Below are 14,261 nucleotides of genomic sequence, written 5' to 3'. Positions count from 1 at the left end.
TCATGTGGACCAAAACCAAGAAATAATGCAAAAGGATCTCTCCATACAGGCCAATCTTACAATTCATTTTTTGAATTTATAATTAAGTTTGCCTAGCAAATAGCAATTTACAAATTTTCTGAGCATTTAGCAAACACATATTTATAACTTTTGAAACGTCTTTTAGGTTACCTCAGATAGGCCTGACTGAAGTAAAATCCTGTGAAACCAGTTTTCTCTTTGGCCTCAAATTCAAATCCTCCAGTTTCTTGCATCGTAGTCACCACCTTTCCAAAGAAGAGAGAAAAAAAAAATGCACACAGAGACCAGAGCTTCTTCAACTATGAATGCAGCTCAAAAATGTCTATAAAACACTCATATTTATTCATATCCATACATATTTTTTAAAAGCCATACAGGACTCTATTGGTAACTCAGTGGAAAAAGGAGATTGCTGCCAAGGTGAGCTGAGATCCATCCTGGAGAACTACAAGATGAAACTTGAAACTTGAAACTACGAGTTTCAAGGAGAAACTTTGATTCCTGTAAGGTGTTCTCCTACCACCACACCTGCAGTGATGCACAAGTTCAACACACACAAATAACTGTAATAAAAATTTAAAGGCAAGCAAAGAATCATATTTTTAGTGTATAATTAACTTGGAAGGAAACACTCAGGAGTGGGCAAGATGACTCAGCTGGGTAAAGATGCTCTCTAAGCAATCCTGCTGAACTGAACTGAGTTCGATTCCAGAATGCCTGTAAAGAATGAAGGAGAGGACTGACTCCACAAAGTTGTCTTCTGACCTCAACACATTAGAAGTGACACACATGTGCCTGCATGGCTATAAAACACAATAATAAATAAATATTTTGAAAATGCAAAAGTGAAGTGGGTTGGTTTATTTCCAGGAATTCCAGGTCAGATTGCTTTTGCCCGTGCTGCTTTTGAAATCATAATGACCTTACAAAACATTGCTCAGCTACAATTTTTTCCCAGAAGACACCAATACAGAAAGATTTTATAATTTTATAGATACAGAAATACCATCAGAGATCTATAGACAGAATTGTTTCTTGGTCTCAAGTCGTTCAACCCCCAGTAGCTCAGCAGAGCCTGAAAAGCCTTCAGTGTCACAGCATAGACACTCAAGTACGTTAGAGCCTGACTGATATTCAAAAGGCCTGATAGCCACCCAACCAAAACACCTCAAAGTTGTGCTTGTATGTCAAGTGAACAAGAGATCAATTGTGCTGGTTAGTTTTTGTAAACTTGACATACCATGAGACACCTGGCAAGAGGGAATGTCAATTGAAAAATTGCTTTCTTCAGCGTACCCTATGGCCATGTCTGTGGGTCATTTTCTTGATTGCTAGTTCAAGTAGCAGAGCCTAGCCCACTGTACTTGGTGCCATCCCAAGGGAGGTTGGCCTTGGCTGTATAAGCAAGGTTTCTGAGCAACCACGGAAGCAAGACAGGAAGAGGTGTTCCTCCATGGCCTCTTATTTAGTTTCTCCCTCCAGGTTGCTGTCTTGGGTTCCTGACCTCTCCATGATAGATTGTGACTTGGGCATTGTAACGGAAATAAACCCTTTCCTTTCCCAAGATGCTTTGGTCGTGTTTTACCACAGCAATAGAAAAGCAAACTGTGACAGTTTGCACCTTAGAAGATTCGTATAATAGAAAGTGGCAGCAACAAATGCCCAGAAGAACTACCCGGCCAGCTGGTATGAATTTGACAATTTTTGGAGCAAAACTTGGAATCTTTGGCTCGGTGAGCTAAGTCTACAGCATTGAGAAAAGCAGAAAAGATTTGATTAGATTTAGATTGCTTACAAATTTCAGGAGCAGTGTTAATACTGCAAGTGACCTATTTTCTCATACAAGTATATCATATATATATATATATATATATATACACATATATATAATCTTTTCAAGGTAAGTAGACATAGATCAGGATTTCAAATAGTAAGATTGTTAAAATGTCATGTTTTCACCCAAATAATACTAAAAACAGTTCTTGAGTCACTTGCATGAAATACATTTTCTGTTTTATAACTTGATTTTTTTTTTTTTTTTTTTTTTTTTTTTTTTTTGTCTTTTTGAGACAGGGTCTCCCTGTAACCCCACTTGGCTTGGAACTCACTATGTAGAACAGGCTGGCCTTGGATTCTGCCTGCCTCTGCCTCCTGAGTGTTGGGATTAAAGGTGTATGCCACCATGACAAAATTTATTTTTATCATTTTTAAATTGTGTTTGTCCTTGTGTGCACATGAGCGCTGGTGCCTCCAGTGGACAGAAGAGGGTGTTAGATTACCCTGGAGCTGAAGTTTCAGGCAGTTGTGAACCACCTGACACAGGAACCAGGTACTGGAAACAGAACTTGGGTTTTCCTCAAGAGAAATATGCACTTTAAACACCTTAGCCATCTCTCCAGCCCTGAAATACACTTTCATTTCCTTCACTTTGAAAACTTCCACAGTATGTATTATTTCCAACAAATTGATCTACAAATTTTAGTCACAGGTACACAGGGCTTTAAATAAAATCTTGTTTACAAATGATCACTTAAGAATTTTAACATAAGTAGGTTCTGAAATGAGCCCTGACTTTGTTAAGATAGTTTTTTTAAGTAATCAGACAAAAATCAGCGAAAACACAAAAAGTTTTACAACAAAACAGAATCTTGTCTTTTAAGTCAACTATAAAATATTATTAAGATCACAGCAATTTCCTAAAGAAAACCTGTTGCTTTAGATACAAAAATCAGGCTTTAATTTTCCACTGATGCCTTTACATTAGAATACTAACATTTGGGGCTGGAAAGATGGGTCAGTATTTAAGAGCACTGGCTACTCTTGCAGAAGACTCAGGTTCAACTTCCAGGACCCATATGGCAAGAAAAAACATTGAAACTCCAGTTTCAGAGGATCTGACACCCTCTTCTGGCCCCTGTGAGTAGTGAATGCATGGTGCCCCAGACATACACATTAAAACATAAAAATACTAACATTTGTTTCAACAGATGAATTTCATTTCATTACTCCCAAGCTGTAGAATTTTATATTTGGAGTTGAGATCCTAATTCCTGTATTGCCTTCTGCACAGTCTTCACCTTTATCAGTGATAAAGACAGACCAAGTTTTCAAATTAAGTACAGAAAGATCCAATACTATCAGGCAACTAATATATTTAAGTTTCAAAATATCAGATGATTGATTACAGAAAGCTCTTGACAGGCAGAGACTGCCATATATTTGTTCCAGAAAGAGATTTACACATTATAGAAGGCACATAACTCATTTTTGAAACAGCTGCTTAGATCTATCCACTGTACATTTGAACCAAATACCTAAGTGACCACCTTCCCTGGTACCCACATGATTCTCCATTGCTGATGAAATAACTAATGGATGATTGGAAAGTAAAACCTATTTTATAATGCATTCTGAGCATCTATCACATTTTGAATGTATTTAAGGTTGAGTTTTATTCATTTTTTAATCTACAAATATGACCTTTAGAAACACTAAAAGGAAACAAAAATCAACACTTGAGTCTTTTTTTATAAAAATCAGCTGAAGTTCTTAAGTGATTCATATAGTAGAACAAGGAGAAAACTTATTAAATTGGTTGGTTACATTGAATTTTCCACCGAAATTTTAAGTCATACACACAGTGGGATGAGAACTCCAGACTCAGGAACATGACAACATTTTTACATCATGTGACAGGTCAAATGTTCACAACGTTGTCCAGTGTTCAGGGAAGAGTGACCCAAAAGTATATAGTATGAAAAAATTTCCAGAAATCAGATTTTTTTTTCTGAAAAGTGAAACAATTTTATTTGGAAACTACAGACAACAGAGCCTGTCATTTCTGAAGTCTCGGAGGGTTCCCTCAAGTATGGAAGAGACTGATAGAAGAAAGCTCTACACAGTCAAGGACACACAGAGATTGGATTTCTAAGAAAGTTTTTCTTTTTGTTTTACTAAAATGTCTCAAAGCAATGCAAATTGTCATATCTAGTTATCAGATCACATTTTTTTTTTAAGACAGGTTTTACTTTTTAAAGGTCTATTGAATCTAATCTGTGTCTCCCAAGTGTTCCTGAGAATGGGTCCTTGCCTGGTCAACCTACCAGGCATCACACCAGTAAGGAAAACTGACTCTCTCAGTTCCATCAATTGCCAAGAAATTCTCCACTAGGCCTGGGGTTTCCTGCCCCATCCCCCATCCATGTTGGGCCCCTGTCTGTCTTAAGCTTGCTCAAGTCTTTTGCAGCCTGAGCACTGAATAAAGAAGATAGATAGGAAATCTGGAGTTGGGGGTGAGTGAGGATGTGCTGGAGATGGGGTCTAAATTTGATAAAAAATATACATTGTATTAAATTCTGGAATCAATAAAAAATTATATTAAAAATGGCAGTGTGGGAAAATGTAAGAGGAGACTGTGAAATATTTCTAGGTGCCCTCATTATCCCTCATTAAAAGCATGCTTGATGAAGTTAAAACACACGGATTTTTAAATATTTATTTATGTGTATTGGACCTGGGTGAGTTTATGTGCACCATGTGCATGCAGGATGCCTCAGAGACTAGAAGAGGGCACTATATACCCTGGAACTGGAGTTGTAGGTGATTATGAGCTACATGTGGGTGTTAAGAACCAAACTCTAGTCTTCTGCAAGAGTAGTAAATGCTCTTAACCGTGAAGTCATCTCTGCTGCCCCTAAATTTTTCTGTTTTTTGTTGTTGCTGTTTTGTTTTGGCATTGTTTGAGACAGCATGTCACTATGCACACCAGGCTGGCCTTGAACTCACAGATATCCATTGAGTAGTAGGATTAAAGACATGTGCCATCATGCTCGGCCCCTAAAATATACATTTTTAATTCAAAATAAAGAACAGAAGAGAGAGGAAATTATTAAGAATTTGTGTACAGCTCATGTAAAACCTTGACAAGATCACAGAAGACAACAGGAGGGAGAGGGCAGAGCATCATAGTTTCAAACATAGAAACGGAATGGACTACGATAAATGAGACAAATTCCCATTAACGTTTTCACTGTGTCGTATCTGTCAGAGCTATATAGTATTGTATAGGATATATGGTTAGAATATTTTCTGGTTTCAAATATGAATATTGATTTAATGAACAGTGATCCTAAGTCCAACATTGCCCCTTTGATAAATGTGCTAGCTAGTGCTTATTGTCATTTGACAAGATCTGAAATCACCTAGGAAACAGGCCCCCAGACACACCTGTGAGAGACTGCTTAACCTCTGGGCATGCCTGTGAGGGATTCTACTGATTTTGTTAATTGATAGGAAGATCCATCCTAAAAGTACTCGACATCAGTCCCTGAGCTTGGATTCTGGATTGTATCAAAAGGAGAAAGTGATCTGAGCACATTTATCTGGAACTGCTTACTGTTAGTGGATGCAAGGTAACCAGCTGTTTCAATATCCTACCACCCTGATTTCTCCTCTGTTATGGAGTATATACTTGAGCTGTGGTCAGAAACAAACCCTTCCTCTCTTAAATTGCTTTATCAGTGTATTTTATTACAGCCACTGAAAAGAATCTAAGACAGAAAATTGGTATATCATAAATGGAGCCTTTGCTATGATACACCTGATCCTAAGTTGTTCTTTGGCCTTTGGAACTGTTTTGTGGGAGGAATGTGGGAGAGTTTGGGAGGCCAGGGTAGAAAAGTCCTAGAAAGTTATAAACAGAATTTAAGAGTCCATTCTGATGGGGCCCTGGAAGACAAGAATGCTGAAACACAGTGGAGTTCCAGCTTATGAAGCAACAGATGGCAACAAAGACTCTATCAGGAACTAGGATGGGGCTGTTCTCTTTTTGATAGAGATGGCTCATAGAGCTTTCAATTAATTTTTATAGGATGTTCTATGTTAACTTCCTCCCAACTGAAACAAACTCTCCAGGATAGAGGGGAAGGTTCCTGAGCCACAGGGAGATAAACAAAGGTCACATGTTTGGGAGAACAGAAACTTGGAGAGTCCCTCCGGATCAGAATAATAAAGGAGAAAACAACTGCCTGGGGAGGAAACTGACCAGGCAAGTTGGGGAAAGAGAACTCCAGGGTTGCAGCTTTCTTGAGTCATCACTGGTGTTGGGGTGGACTTTTGGTGATGCATCTACTTTTGAGTCATACATGCTCCTCCTAGGTATCCCCAACCCCATGCTCCTGTTAGTAATCCCAATAAAAACTCATTGGGTCACCAATGTGGACATTGGTGCAGTTGGTACTATGTTGTGGGTTCCCTTTCTTGGGTGAGTCAATGTGTTTTGCAACTCACTAAGAAAAGTCTGTCACACAACAGATAATCACTGCATTCTTTTTTAAAAAAATTTATTGAGAATTTTATACATGCATATAAGGTGTTTTGATCAAATCCATGCCCACTCCCTCCCCTCCAACTCCTGCCATATCTCCCCATCACTTTTTTTTCTCACAATTTGCACTTTTCCTTTTTCTTTCTTTCTTTTTCTATGAGGCTTTTTGCTACTCTTAACATTCCCCCCTCTGAAGAAGTAGCCCTAAAACGTTTTAGGGATCAGACAATCTTTCTTTCTTTCTTTCTTTCTTTTTTTCTTTCTTTCTTTCTTTCTTTCTGGGGCTTTTTGCTACTCTAACTTTCCCCCACTGAAGAGGTAACCTTAAAATCTTTTAGGGATTAGATAAGAGCTCCCAAATACTTTTGACATTTTTGGCCTTTGGAACAGAGTATGTTGCTATGAGGCCCAAGGACATTTTGACTTTTAGCCGAGAAACTGGCCAATTTTCTTTGGAGTCTTTTAACCCTAACTGTCTAGCCAATTCCTCCCTCCTATTATTATCACACCATCCTCTGAAAAGGTTACTCAACTTGTGGATAGTGAATATAATCTCAGATCACTCTGGCTTTTTCCAGGGACATGGGGTGAAACAATTGGAGTACCCCTTCAGTGGGTCTATCTAAAAGACTCCCAAATTGCATAACTCTTATCTGAAGGGAGTAAAGAAAGTCCTTGACTGGTGAATAGGAGATATGAGGAGAAGTAAAGGCAAGAGTAGTTAGCATTACAAGTTGTAGACAGGGAACCAGAAAAAAGTCAGAACAGGGCAAATTTCAAATGTTCATATGAGAGTCCATTGGGATTTCTTGATGAGAGCTTCCAAAAGCATCCCTCTATTGGGTTCCTCCTCATTTTTCTTTTGTCTGCCAAGGCTGGACTTGAGAGTGATGGACTCAGGATTTGTTGTCAGGCATTTTGATAGCTGTTGGAGTGGCTAGAATCAATGTCAATTCCTTCTCAAAGTCTTCTAGATAGGGCAAGAAAATAAATTTAGCAATTATTTTAGAACTATAATGGGTTATCTCCATTAGCTACAGGTGGACCTGCTCAAACATGGCTGGCTTCACTTGGACGTTGAGTTGACTCTCCTCTTCATAGACTGGGCACTGGTTCCAGTCCATCTGGTGGGGTCTCCATGGCCTCCTTGAACAGGAGGAACAGGTGACTCACCACAGTTACAGGACATTTTGAGAGATGCTCCATAGTCCCCTCGGAGCTCTTAGTCGACCTCAGAGGGCAAGGAGCAGAAACTGTCCTTAAAGTCCTTCTGACCAGAGTAGTATGGGCCTCAAAGTATGGCTGTTAAACATCCAAGAAGGTTAGTTCCACCAGTCTGGTCCTTTTAATTACCATGTGCTATATAGATAAAGCTTGGGCAAAACCAAAACGTTCTCAGATAAACCTTGACTATATATATATATATATATATTTCCTTAAACTACTTGAAATCCTAAAACTAATAGAAGTAAATATTGGCAGTAATTTACAAGATATAGGTATAGGAAAGGATTTTCTAAATTGGACAGATGTTGCTCAGAAATTAAGGTCAGCAATCAACAAGTGGACCTCATTAAACTAAAAAGCTTCTGTACGGCAAGGAAACAATCAAAAAAGTGAAGAGAAAACCCACAGAGTGGGAAAAAATCACCAGAAACACATCTGACAGAGGTTTAACATCCAGAATATGTAAAGAACTCAAAGAATTGAGAAACCAAATGACCCAATTAAAAGATGGGCTAAAGATCTAAACAGAGAGTTCTCAAAGGAAGAAAAAATGCTTGGAGAGCATCTTGGAGAGATGACTTGACAGTCAAACAGCACTTGCTGCTCTTGCAGAGGACCAAATTTTGGTTCCCAGTACCCATATGACAGCCAACTGTCTGCAACTCAAGTTCCAGGAAATATGATTCCATCTCTGGCTTCCAGATACGTGGTGTACATATGTGCATGCAAAACAGTCATACACAAAATAAAAATAAATATACTAAAAATATTTAATGGTCCAGCAAGAGGACTCAGTACATAAACATGCTTGCAGCCCAAGCTTGATGACCTGAGTTCGATCCTAGAACCCATATGAGACAGAAGGAGAGAGCCTACTCTAAATGTTGTGTTTATATCTCTACCTGCACATGGGTTCCTGTACAACACACACACACACACACACACACACACACACACACACGATAAAATAAAATCTGAAAAATACTTGATAATTTCTCTTCTGTTTTATTAACATTTGAGTTAAAGTTTGTTAATTTCCAGATAGTTGTGGATTTTCTACAATGTTGTGTTGTGGATTTCTAGTTTAATTGCTCTCATAGAACAATCTGTATGATTTGAATTTTTTTTTCTTGTTGCTGTGTTGAGAAAGGGTCTCACTCTGTAGCACAGGTTGGATTGAACTCGTAGGAGATGTCAGAATTCAGTCTCTCAAATGCTAGGATTATAGGCTTGCACACCATGCTTATTTGGGGTTAAAATATCTTTCTATTTCTTTTTTCTTTTTTAAAATCTCTTATTAGAAACCAAGCATGGTGGTTCATGCCTTTAAACCTAGCCCTTGGGATACAGAGGCAGGCAGATCTCTGTGAGATCGAGGCCAGTCTGGTCTACATAGTGACTTTCAGGCCTGCTGAGACTAGAGAGACCCTGTAAAAATTTTTATTATTTATATTTTGTGAATTTTATAAAATATATCTTGATCAAATTTAGACTCTCTTCTCCATTTGTACTCTCTCTAGAATCCCAAAATGATTTCATGCCTTCTGCCATATATGTTAAGGCCTATTGAGCCAAATTGCTACTCCAAAATGTCTTTCAACCTGAGTCCATCCACTGGACCTGGTCAACCTTGCTAATATTACTCCCTTAAAGAAAATCAACTCTCCCTGTATCAGCTAAGGTTGGGGCTTCTTACCAATTTCCCCACTTCTATTCTGGATTTTTGTCTGACTTAAGCTTGCATGGGACTTGTGCATGTGGTCACCATTGCTATAAGTTCATATGAACAACTTTCCAGGTATCTGGAACACTCTTTTTCCTTGTGGTCATCCACCGTTCTTGACTCTTACAGTCTTTCCACCCCCCACCCCATTCTGCAATGATCCCTGAGCCCAGGGTGGTAGAGCTTTGACATGGGTATCCTACAGACGGAAAAGCACTCTGCAGGTTCTTATTCTCTGTACTTTGGCCAGTTATAATTTTCTGGGTTAATGAGCATCTATTGTATGAGGAAGCTTCACTGATGAGAGCTGAGATGTGCATTATTAGTCCTTTTGCCCCTGTTTTGATAAGTTCCCTGAGACTTAGGTATAGATATTGCATTGTAGATGAGTCATTTAGGGCTGGGCATCTCACAGGCACATATTCTCTGCATTTGACTAGTTATGGAAGTCTATAATATTCTCCATTTATTGCAAAAAGAAGCTTCTTTGATGAGTGATAAAAGATAAATTTTCCTGTAAATATAAAGATACATATTTAGAATACACTAAGAAATTACATTGGTCTAGGGATGTGACAAAAGTAAGTCTTTCTCTAGAATCTATGACCACTACTATGTGTTTGGTGATGTTTACAGTTCCATGCATAAGTTTCCTCCAACTGAGTGGGCCTTAAACCAATTAGACAGTTGTCAATTTCCCCCAAAATAAAAGTGCTGCTTCTTCATCAATAGAGATAGCTTGCTGTATTTATTAGGTTTAACAGCTATGTAGGATCGTTGATTGGTTTTCCCCTTTGGCAGCTTGCATAGTATCCTCTGGCTTCCAGCTCAGTTCTAGCTCAATTGTTCCAAGTCCTGTGTCTGAAGTATGTCTTGCCTTGAGCAATAAGATGTTATATTCAAGTTCTGGAAGATAATCAAGGGCTTTGTCAATAGCTTGTGTAATTTGGGGAGTCTCTTGTACTATCCTGACCAACAAGTTGAAGGGAAATTTCTCCTCTTTGTCACTGTTTTTATTTTTTTAATAGCCTTAATCTATATATATGCACTCCTGTTTATTTTGTTTGCTTATTTTATAGTAAGCTTTTGAATTAATACATTTCATTCTGGTTTTTCACACCACCTAAGCATTATTTATTTCTTTTCTCTCTCCCCTTGTGTAACCATCATTACTTCCTCCCCAATTAAAGTACCCTATAAGATTATGATCAATATCTCTCTATGAGAGAAGAAGCTGTAGGAGCTCTCATCTAGTAGGAACACATAAGTGGTGATTGAGGTGAACTGCTAGATGTCGAGTGTGGAGTAGCATGAGAGAGAAACTACACAGGGCCAGTCTTTCCCTCCTCGAACCCACCTAGTAATTCATTTGAGGATCTGAGAAGATCCTGCCTCTGTAGAAGTTGGAAGTGGCTAAAAGAAAGTATTGTGAAATATGACATCATCTTGTGCCAAAGACCATTGTGAGGGCAAGACTGTGCCCTGGTGTCATCTTAGTAGCAAGGGAAAAGGCTCCTTTCCATTGAGCCTTCTACAGACTTCCAAGGTTTTTTCTAAAAAAATAAAACATATTCATAGATGTGAAACCTTTAAGGAAGAAATGCTCAAATAAAAACTATGAAATGTAAACTATCAGGGAAAGAAAGAAACAAAGACCAAATGCAATGAGTAGAAAGTTCACCCAAACATGGTAGAGAACAATTACATCAATGCAAATGGCTTAAACACCCCACTGACAAACACACTATGGGCATGGATAGCAAGACTTAACTATATGGTCTAAAGAAACTCATCATAAATGTGAAAACTTAGGCATTGCATAAAGGGTTCAGGGAGAATTATACACCATAGAACACTAGTCAGAAGAGCACTACAAGTGCTGTATTGCTTTGAGACAAAGCAGTCTTCAAAACATGAAAGATTATTAGAGATCGGTATTATATAACAAAATGATTGTCTAGAATACACAATAATCCTAGATATATATTCACATTTTCCCCCCAAATCATCAAAATTGGTATGTCAAAACATAAAACATTGAAGGAAGAAAGACGAGTTCACAATTCTAGCTAGAGATTTCTGTGTCAGCTCTCTAGCTGATAGAGTAAAGGGAAAATATGCAAATATGTAGGAAACCTCTGCTTTCCACTACAGTCCATAACATTGTCATTTAGCTTGGTCTAATTACATGCTTAGACAAACTTATCCAATAGTACAAAAACACACAATTCTCCAAGCTTGCATGAACATTAACTGAGCTAGAAAACAATCTGAACCTTAAAACATACTTAGCCAAGTAAAAGAATAAAAATCTTACAAAACATGTTTTCAGACCACAATGGAATTAAACTAGAAATAACTGGAAAATCAACAAATACTAGGAAATTAAATACCCTTTTGAATAGCATATGAATCAACGAGTAAGTCTAAAAAGAGTTTTACAATATTCGGATGACTTAAATTTGTTGAAAACAGCAAAAGTAATAATTAGAAATAAATTTATAGCACTCATGTATACATTAAACAAAAGATATAAAATCAATACTCTGATCTTACTCATTGAAACCAGAGAAAGATACATAAATTGAGCCTAAAGCATACAAAAAGTGGCGTATCATAATTTAAGAATATGTAGTATGAGGGGCTGAGGAGATTGCTCAGTGGATTAAAAGTGCTTTCCAAGCAAGCATGATGACCTGAGTTTAGATCTCTAGACCCATGTAAAGGCCAGACACAGTAGTGCAAGCTACATACAGTACGAAGTAATAGAATTATCAGAAAGAAAGTAACCAAGAACTGGAACACTGAAATGTTGAGTACGACTGATGAATCTTTTGACTTATCTCAAAGGAGAAAAATAAAAAACCATAAATGATCAGTATCAGGAGGAACAGATCAATATCAGAAAGAGAAGACATTAAGAAGATAAAGAAATATTCCGAACAATACTATGTCTATAAACTGTACCAATTTCTTCAATGAAAAATATATAAAGTGGAACATATTCTTGCCATATGAAGGTTTTTTTTTTTTTAAAAAAAAACCTCCCAAAACTTTTCAAAGAGCAACAAATTAACCAAATCTCTACTGATATAATTGAATAATATAAAATCTAAAAAGTAAATTCACCAGGCCTAGAGAGATGAGCATGTGGAGTCTGCTCGTCCTTGAAAGATGAGGAAAATTTCCAAATTATATCCCCAAAGGCGGACAAACTCTATGAGGTCATACCAAAACCAAAAATGATTACTAGAGATGAAAATGAAACATTAGTGTCTCTCGTGAATACATACAGAAAACTGCAAAGCATTAGCAAATTATTCCAACCATGTGTACAAGAAAGCATATACTAATCCCAAGCAAAATTTCTTAGATATGAATGGTTGGTTCAATATTTGAAGAAAACTGAATATCAATTTATTACACAAACTTTAAGCAATCTAGTAATGGAAGTGAATTTCCTCAACTTGTTAAAGGACAACTTCAGAAAATGTTAGCTCATTTAATTAGAACTAGGATTCATTATAAGGTTACAAACAACAGTATTAACAGAGCTTATTTCAGAACCTTACGTCTGATGATAACACAGGCTGAGTAACCCTTATCTGAAATACTGTAACAGACACTTTTGGATTTTGGATTGTATATTTGCATATATATCATGAGATATCTCAGGAAATGACTGAGTTTAAACATGGATTTTTTTTCTGTTTCACATATATTTTACATACATAACCTGAAGGTAATGTCATGCAGTCTTTTTAGTGTCCTTGAATTTTAATAGCAATCATCACACGCAGTTAGATATGGACCTTCCATTTGTGATATGTTGCCAGCACTAATAAATTTTACCTTTTGGAGAATTTTAGATTTGGGATTTTCAGAGTAGATCTGCTCAACCTGTAGCAATCTGCACTGCTCCATTTTGCTACCCAGTGTTCAGAATAATTTTTAAAATTATTTTTTTTATTTTAATTGAATTTTTGTGCATCTTATACATCTTAATTATATTTAGACTCCCCTCCCCTGTCTGCATCTCCCTCACTCCCCTGCCAGATTTCATGCATCTCTCTTGTATGTTAAGGCCTATCAAGTCCAGTTTGTGCCCCAGATGTCCCTCAGTGTGAGTTCATCCACTGGAGCCTAGTTAACCTATCTAGAGTCACTACCACCAAATCTCCCTAACTCAGACTCATTTTTGAATGATGCCTCTGGTATTTTAATTTCATGGGATTTATGAACCCCACTGTGCACTTGTTCCTCTATCAGTTGGGATGCCTTCAAGAATAAGAATGTTCTTGGGCTGGAGAGATGGCTCAGCGGTTAAGAGCACTGACTGATTTTGCAAAAGGCTCGGGTTTAATTTCTGCACCCATATGGCAGCTAACAACCGTCCTGACTCCAGTTCCAGGGGATCTGATGGCCTCCTCTGACCTTCACAGGTATTGCACGATACGGGTGCACTTACATACATGCAAGCAATACACTCATACATATTCAAAAAAGGAATAAGAATGATCTGTGAAGTATAATCTATTCATGTCATTGCATGTAATATCTACCCTTCTGTACTTTCACGGGAAAGGGTACAAATTTCCAGTGTACAGTGACCTTCATAAGTAATTGATCCAGAAAGGAAGTATTTAATACAATAATTACATCAAAAACTTGACCCTTTTTAAAGATCATCCTATATATTATCCTCTTCTTGCATTTTAAAGTTGGTTATAACTTGTTATTCAACTGACATGTTAGGAAAACACTCTACTTACCATCCCACACTCTTTAACTAAATATGGCACATGCATGCACACCATATGATCAGGAAGCTATTTTTCAATATAGAGCATTTAACTTTCCTATTTGAAGGGTCAGTGTTGTGAGAGATGAAAGCCGGGCTTGACTGGTAGGGCAAGATAAGGCTGGAGAGGAGGGACTGGTAAGTGCCCGGTTATCCCTACCGCA

This window comes from Nannospalax galili, unplaced genomic scaffold (genome assembly GCF_000622305.1).
Source record: "Nannospalax galili isolate Female #2095 unplaced genomic scaffold, S.galili_v1.0 scaffold397, whole genome shotgun sequence".
Lineage (NCBI taxonomy): Eukaryota > Metazoa > Chordata > Mammalia > Rodentia > Spalacidae > Nannospalax > Nannospalax galili.
The sequence above is the reverse complement of the archived record's forward strand: the minus strand, read 5'-3'. Positions refer to the sequence as shown.